Consider the following 7,767-nt stretch of genomic DNA (forward strand, 5'->3'; position numbering starts at 1 on the left):
GACTCAACATGCCTAACAAAGAGACCGTATTAAAAAGGAGAAGATTTTATTATAGAAATGAGCTCGTGTGTTTCCATGCTTTGGAGAAGATGAGTTAAAGTCTGCTGTCTTCTTGAGTATGCTCTAATACCAGTGCTCTGAGAGGCAGCCAACCTGGAGACTGCACGTCAGCTGGTATATGCAGCTGATGACATTCAGGTCATTGTGATGTGAAAGGGGAGTTACTGAGATAAAGAGGATCTGCATACGTCAACCTTGCTGATTCTTAATTATGCACACATAATACATGTGTTTGTTCCGTATGGAGCTGTGTGGATCAACTGGTAAGGCAATCAGAGTTAAACATTGGGTACCCTTTGTGAATTAGCAATAGTTTGCCTGCAAACCAACCACAGGAGTTTTCTGCCATTAGCACTTGCAATGCATTGGTGTTTAGGATGGAAAAAATGGAAGGCTCCAAGGCCTATCCAACTGTTCTGAGTGCTTGACAACAAATAGGGCTGTGCTCACACCTCTCATTGCCTTTGGGCTGCTCAGTCTGGGAGCTCCTGATGTGCTAAGCGAAATGATGTTGGAGAGGAGGAAAAAGTCTTTGCTTTCCATGCTTTTCTGGCTCCTGCTCTTGCAAGCTCAAGCACCCTGCAATGAGAGCCTGGGGGAGGGCCAACAGCATCTGAGAATCAGCACAGCCCCCCACTTCCCACCCTTTTTTCCATTTCTTGTTATGAGAAGCAACATGGCCCCCTCCTCAGAAAGTCCCTTATCCCTGTCCCCATCTGGCCAAGTCTTGAGAAAGCCAACCTTGTTTGCTACAAACCATTTTTGCTGGATTTCTCAGAAAGACTCCGTGTTTCAGCTGAATTCAAAGCAGCTGGAGAATCAGGAAAAAACATTTCATGTCCCCTGTGTCTAGCTCTGGCAATCCGTGTTTTAACACGTTATTATCTTTTAATTCCCATAGTTGTTGGGCATTGTCCAATACATAAATGCAGGCTTGCTTGGATCTACGGTAAGCATGGTGGAAGCATGAAGATAGCAGAAGGGAAAGTTTCTCCTTTTCACTGAGCTGGAGATAGTTACAGTTTGAGAGTAAAAGTATGAGTAGATTCTTTAGTTATCCAAGCGCTGCAAACAAAATATATCTTGGGCTAGAGAATTTCACTGAATTTATTTCATAGTAATTAATGTGAATCTTTAGCTCTTTGTTATGGTATTTATAAATACAAACCACAAACAAGAAAGAAAAGCACCATGTGTCTCTGTGAACCCTCTCCTCCCTTTTCCCAGTCTCCTGTCCCCTTACCACATTTTATATCCCATCCCTTTGGTGGAACCATAGACAGTACAGGAGACAGGGTGGATCGGGGTGGATCTGTTTCAGAGTCATTGCAGATGTGGCTGTGACTAACCCAATACAGCCCTGCATCTCCACCCACACAGATCATAGAATGATAGAATCATTAAGGTTGGAAAAGACCACTAATGTCACATAATCCAACCCATCCTTGCCATTCCAACTGACCACATCCCTCAGTGCCACATCCACAAAGTTCTTTAGTACCTCCAGGGACAGTGACTGCCATCTCCCTGGGCAACCTATTGCAACACCTCACCACACTTGCAGAATTCACTTCTGCAGTCCCCCATGATCAAAACCCTACAATTTATGCCCCATACAGTGATCCATCCCAACTGTCCCTGATTTGAATCTACATTGCACTGGCATATGTGAGCACATTCATTCTCTTCAAGCGTATATTTCAGTGTCTTGTTACACCAGCACCTGTTGGAGTTAAGCCCTGGATGAAAATCATGGTGACTGTAGTATTTCAGTCTAATAAATCACCTTTCATGTACATTTATATTCTATTTACTGGTGTGGAAGTATAGGATTCGTCCATTAATAAGAGCAAATAATTTGGAAGATGTAAAGCAGTTTAACGCTCATTAATATTTTTGATATCTTGAAAAGCATGTGGATTTGTCAGCATCCTCTAATTTCTGCATCTGTTCGTGGATTTAGGGGGCAGTGAACATCACTGTGACATTTCTGATTCAAACAGCAACAAGAAATGTTGCATAGGTGTATGAATATGGATGCATGAATATGGCTAGATAGCAAAGACCAGTTTATAAGGTCTGGACTGCTTGATCAAATCAGACCTGAATCCCTATTGTCAGAACAGAAGCCCAACTGCTAGGTTTGTATCTCAATAAACATCTCAACCATTCTTAGATAAGGAGTGCCAGACATGTGTATTTAGCAGTCCTTGTGTCCTGCTCTCATCTCCAGCTGATGAAAGTCTGTTTACAAGTTCAAATGATCCTGTCTGATGGCTTCTTTCTCCCTGCTATTTCAATTATGACACAGACTGGGGCATGGGTGTACAATACAATGGAAAATGAGATTGTGCAGACCTTAATTGTGGCACACAGCCATAAGTTATTTACTTGCCCCAAATGTTCTTTGTTTCACAGCTATATATTTCAAAGCTTTTATCATTCATAGGTAGGCATAAAAAGTTAGACCTGCAGAAGAGTATAAGCCAACAAAAGGTACATGTGGTAGTGAAGTCCAGCATTCAGAACCTCAGCTAGAAGCTGACTGAAATGAGACAGTGTTGTCACTGTTGTCACCATTGCTGGCTCTTCACCATGCCACACTGATCCTGTGTTTGGCACTGATGTTCTCCTTGCTCCCCCTGGCTGTGTGAATAGCAAAGGTACACCAGGCACTCCAGGCAGTCACCAAAGAAATGTCCCATTCTCTGTATCTTACCCCAAAGACTACAAGCCCGTAAAGCTCTTGAGCTACCCAACGCTGTCTCACAGTGCTATTTGTGCCATTAAGAAGTAGAGTTCAGTAGCAGCCAGAATTTCTGAATGCTATCACCCGAGCGATCTGAGATAAACCCAAATCATCTGCCCGAGAAACATAGCATACAGATGAGTATGCATTTGTGTACACGTTTTTTAAATTATAGATTTCTTCTGTGATGGAGGCAGTTGCATGCAAAGCTGGCACAGCTCTGTTGTCCCAAAATAGCCCTACTCTGGGCTGTCTCTTATTTTAGTAACACATATGGATCCCTTTCCTCCAGCATGGGATTATCTCACAGTCCCTTTGACACTTTGCTATTGTCTCCCGTTTTGCACATCAGGGATGGAGACGCAGAGATGGAGTGACTCAATGCCATGCAAGATGCTTTGTGCTTCTATGAGTCGTTCTATGGAAACACAACACCTATGCCTCTGGTATGGTAAGGAATGGACCTGGGGCTTCCCGAGTCTGCTTGACCACCCTTTTTCCATGAGAAAGCCTTCTTTCATTTTTCAGAAACTTGTGGCTAGCCAAAAACTGCCTTCTGATTAATTTTCACCATAATGTGTAGGAGCAAAGCCAATGTTAACAAATGCATTGCAGGATAATAACATCCTAGTTGCCCTGGTTACTTTCAGCTTAGTGGGTAATAGACCCTTCCTGACTAAGAAGTGGTAGCTCTTATTCATTCCCTACTCCACATGCGTATGCAGCTGAAAATAGCAGACACTAAGCTAGCTGAAAAACCTTGGTCCAGTTATTGGCCTTCCCATCTTTGGCCTTGTAGTGAAGTGTCAGCTCCAAAAACTCTTCTCCCTGCAGCAATCTGATTTGCAGAGCTGTAGCCCTGGGGAAGTGCAAGACTGGCCAGAGCTGTTGACCTCCGTTTCCCCTTCCTTCAAGATACAAGGGGCCCCTGAGCTCTTGTACAGCTCTCTGCCCCGTGTCTTGTTTGTTTCCTAGCAGGACAGCTGCAGAGCTCTCAGCTCAGCAAAAGCCCTTGGCTTACGCATGCATTTTCCCATTCACTTTCCATGAGAAAAGCACAGCTTTGGTTGGCAAGCACTGGCCAGGGGCCTGATGCTTCAGCTCCCTCCCCTTGTGCAGCAGAGGGCTGGCCTGCAGCCACACTCTTGCATTTCCCAGGCAAGAAAGAACTACTGACCTGGGAAAAAGTGCTGGCCACAGACCTGCATCCCAGTGCCTTTTCCAAGAGAGAAGATCACTTGAGGCCAGGTCATTCCAATTCTGTGTTAAAAATAAGAGCTAGAAGGTACAGTTTTATTTACTTACAAATGTTCTGAAACTGTGTCTTTGGGATACGTGTAGCGCTTTCATCTCTGGATCAGAAAGCGCTTTGTAAGTGTTGAATTAATTAAGCTTAAGAAGCACTCGAGGGATGCAGAAGATGCAGAAGTATTATTACCCATATTTTAAAGATGAGGAAATGGAGACAGAAAGAGGGATAAGGGACTAGTGTGAGAACACAGACTGAGTCACATGTAAAGTCAGATATTAAACCTAAATTTGAGATCTTATGTCCTTACTGTTGGGCAGCTACAACTGGTTCTAACCAAAGGATGGTTCTTGTCTGTGAAAACGTGTGCCCCCCTTCTGTTGTAAGTAAAGAACAACATTTGTAATCAGAACATTTTCTAGACTGGATTCTATCCAGAAATGTACGTGATGGTCCTCATAAACATTACTAAGTTATTTGGTCCCTACAAATCTGAAGTGCACTTTCTCGGCTGGGTACAGAGAAGAGAGCTGGAAGTTTAACTTCCTCCATCCTCAGTAGTAGGACCATATTCCTGGTAATAAACCAAACCAGATCAAAGTTTATTTAGATCCAGAAAATTCAATTAACACCTGTCAGTGATCAATATGAGAACAGCTGATGCTTGTTTTCTCTTATACCTTTGAATTTTTACTTGCATACTTCCCAAGAGATACATTCAGCTAATGACTTTCCTTCTTCGCTCATGCTGGTTTCAAGAATTAAACTAAGCTCTTTTTGGCTTGCTTATCACTGTTTGTAATAAAAGTCTCCAGGGCTGTATAAATTAAAGCTAGAAAATAGAAACGGATTCTGAAAAAGTGTCCCAGGAAGAGTGGTGGCAACAAACAATTTAGCTTATTAGAAGACCATGCTTGATAATTCTATGAAAGAGATTTTGTGATGTTGTTTCCCTGATAAAGGAACTCAAATTCAATGACCCATGAGATCTTTTCTGTTCCAGTGTTATTAACAGAAAATTTTATTGATAAAGCAATACTCGGAATAGAATTTAGCTCATTTTCTCAGATCAGAGTTTTCTCTATGGGCTAGGAGCAAGCAGCTGTTCTTGTCTGTGAAACAGAGAAAGACAGACTGCATCTAAACCATGGGATCCAAGAATGAGTCCTAAATTCTGGCTCTGGATGAGCACCTTGGCAATGTCTTGACTGTGTGGAAGGGATATATGGAAGCTTGCCTCCCTCCCCAAGTCCTGCATGAGCCCTGGGTTTCATGGGGGGTGGTGCAGAGGGTGATCATGGTGTGCTCTACAATGGGATTTCGAAGCATTTGGGAAGTCACAGTGAATGCTTCAGTTCTGAAGCTCACTTACCCTGCTGCCTTGAAGCATAAGGAGCAAAAGGGTACCATTTTTAATGTCTTTTCTATACTGGCCCAATACTTTCTCATTTTTGTGAAAGCCCTACAGAGTAACAGTCAGATTAGTATCACAAGGTCTTGAGTAATGTTTGTTGGAGACATTAGGATCGGTTTCCAACAATAAAACTCAAGATTAAAGGAAACAACGTAACAAACAATTATTTTTTAATTTTGAAATATTAATTATATCCTTAGAGGTCTCTTTTTATAATTTACTAATTGATTGATGACGGCACTAATGTGTATATGGAAAGAAAGCGCATTTCAAAGTAAATATTAGGAGAATGTTACCTGTTTTAACATACAGTGCTAGAAGCATTAATTTCATCTAGCACTGCTATTCTTATCTTCTTCATTAGCTTCGTTCATCTGATGCTAGAATGAAGTTAGTCCAAACAATGACATCATCCTCTAATCAGACTTCTACTACTATAAAATGAATTTGAGACATCTGTTGGAAAAAATATCCTTTTAGTGTCCTCTTTAACTTCAGAATTATTAAATTCATGCTGGACTATATATCTCAATTAGGAAAAAAAAGCACTGCCAAATGAGTTGGATTGTGGGTTAGACCTAACCTATACAATATGGCTTGGAATCCAGCTTTCGAACGTTAGAAAGCATCACATTCTTGTCTTTCTTCATACAAGTTCTGTTAGCTTTGGGCTCTTCATGGGGAAAAAAAAGTGTTACTTTGTTCTGAAAGGTATCAGACTCTGGCCTGAGTGGTCAGGCTTCAGAACTTGATCTACTATGTTATTAAAAAAGCTAGCACACAAAGTGCCATAACAGGTTTAAATATGCCAAAGGTCTGAGATTTTAGTGTAAGGTTTGGGGGTTGGATCTAAGCCCGTGGACCCTCAGTAAATGGTTTCCCTTTCCAGTTTCAGGACCATCTGTGTTATGGTGAAGAGTAGGTGAAGGTAAAACAATGCCCTGTTGTGTTAATCTGAAGTTCAAAGCCTGATAATCCACAAGCAGGGGAGCGCAAAGATATTCTTTTATCCATGGTAACATGAATGTGTACCCACTTCTTCATCTGTGAAATAAAGAGCAGATGCTCTTAAATGCTTTGGAGAATCCTCCCTACTTTGGGAATTTGGGGGTTTTGGTTTGGTTTGGTTTTTTTGTTTTTTTTTTTTGTTTGTTTGTTTGTTTGTTTTGGAGCAGTGGGCACAGATCAGCTGGTTAAACTGTCTCCCACCATTTCTCATTACTGACCCTTCAGTTCATGTTGAGGCTGTAAATGCTTTTCCCTCTGAGTCACTCAGTGCTTTTTTCCTAGCTGCCGTATTGTGTAGCTGAATGCTCCAGAAGTAAATACATCCCTAGCTAGCTGACCTTTCCCTGTGTGTGAGCACAGGAGGGTCCATGCTGTTACTCTGGGTACTGAGGCTCAGTGAAATACCCTTTTATCATATATGGTAAGGATATGATCATCTTCATCTGACTTTGCAAATAATTCCATCTCTTATATGCAGTTTTCCCTGAAACTAAAGCTATTGTTGACGTACAACTTGGTAATTTGCAATAAAGATTTATTGCTAGATTTGGATGCAGAGTTCATGTAATGTATACTCTGTAGTGAAACAAACATAGGTTTCTTCTAGTTCTTTGTTACTTTTTGTTCTGTAAGGTTTATGGTCACAGGACAACTTGCTAGAGATGCCCAACATCCTGTGTGCACAGTGTGCTAGTTAGAAGTTTATTTTACTAGACAAGTATGGTGGTGCCTTTGCAGTTACTCAGTCATTTCATTTTTCCATAGACCAAGGCATCTGTAAATACAGCAGCTCACCTACATCAGGCAGACTGGCAAGTGCATGATGATCTTCCATTCAGCATATCTGATGTCTTTTTTTGCTCTAATGCCCCTACAGTCTGTTGGAATGCAAGCTTGGCTAGAGCTCATGCTCATTCCCAGCAGAGTAGATGCTATCACAAGGGCTTTGTTTCAAGCAACAGTGGTTGGCAGTGCTGCCTCCCTTTCATTGTGCCCCACCAAGCGCTTCTTTGAAAATCCTGGTTATGCTCCTGCTGATTCCTTGTTCTGAATGAGACAGAATGAAACTACTGGCTCAGAGACAACTGCGTTCCTCAATTCAAGGGTCCTGAGATTGAGCATCCCAGCAATGCAGTCGGCTGATGACAAGAGGTCTGGCATGGATACTGCTACTCATTTATGCCAACTCTGTTCCAAGAGATGGCTGGCACCCCCACCGCACTCTGGGAGCCGGCCATGTCTTGGAGAGCCATTTCAATAAAGCCACCGTCATCTCTTTTGAGGGGA

This window comes from Excalfactoria chinensis, chromosome 1 (genome assembly GCF_039878825.1).
Source record: "Excalfactoria chinensis isolate bCotChi1 chromosome 1, bCotChi1.hap2, whole genome shotgun sequence".
NCBI classification, from domain to species: domain Eukaryota; kingdom Metazoa; phylum Chordata; class Aves; order Galliformes; family Phasianidae; genus Excalfactoria; species Excalfactoria chinensis.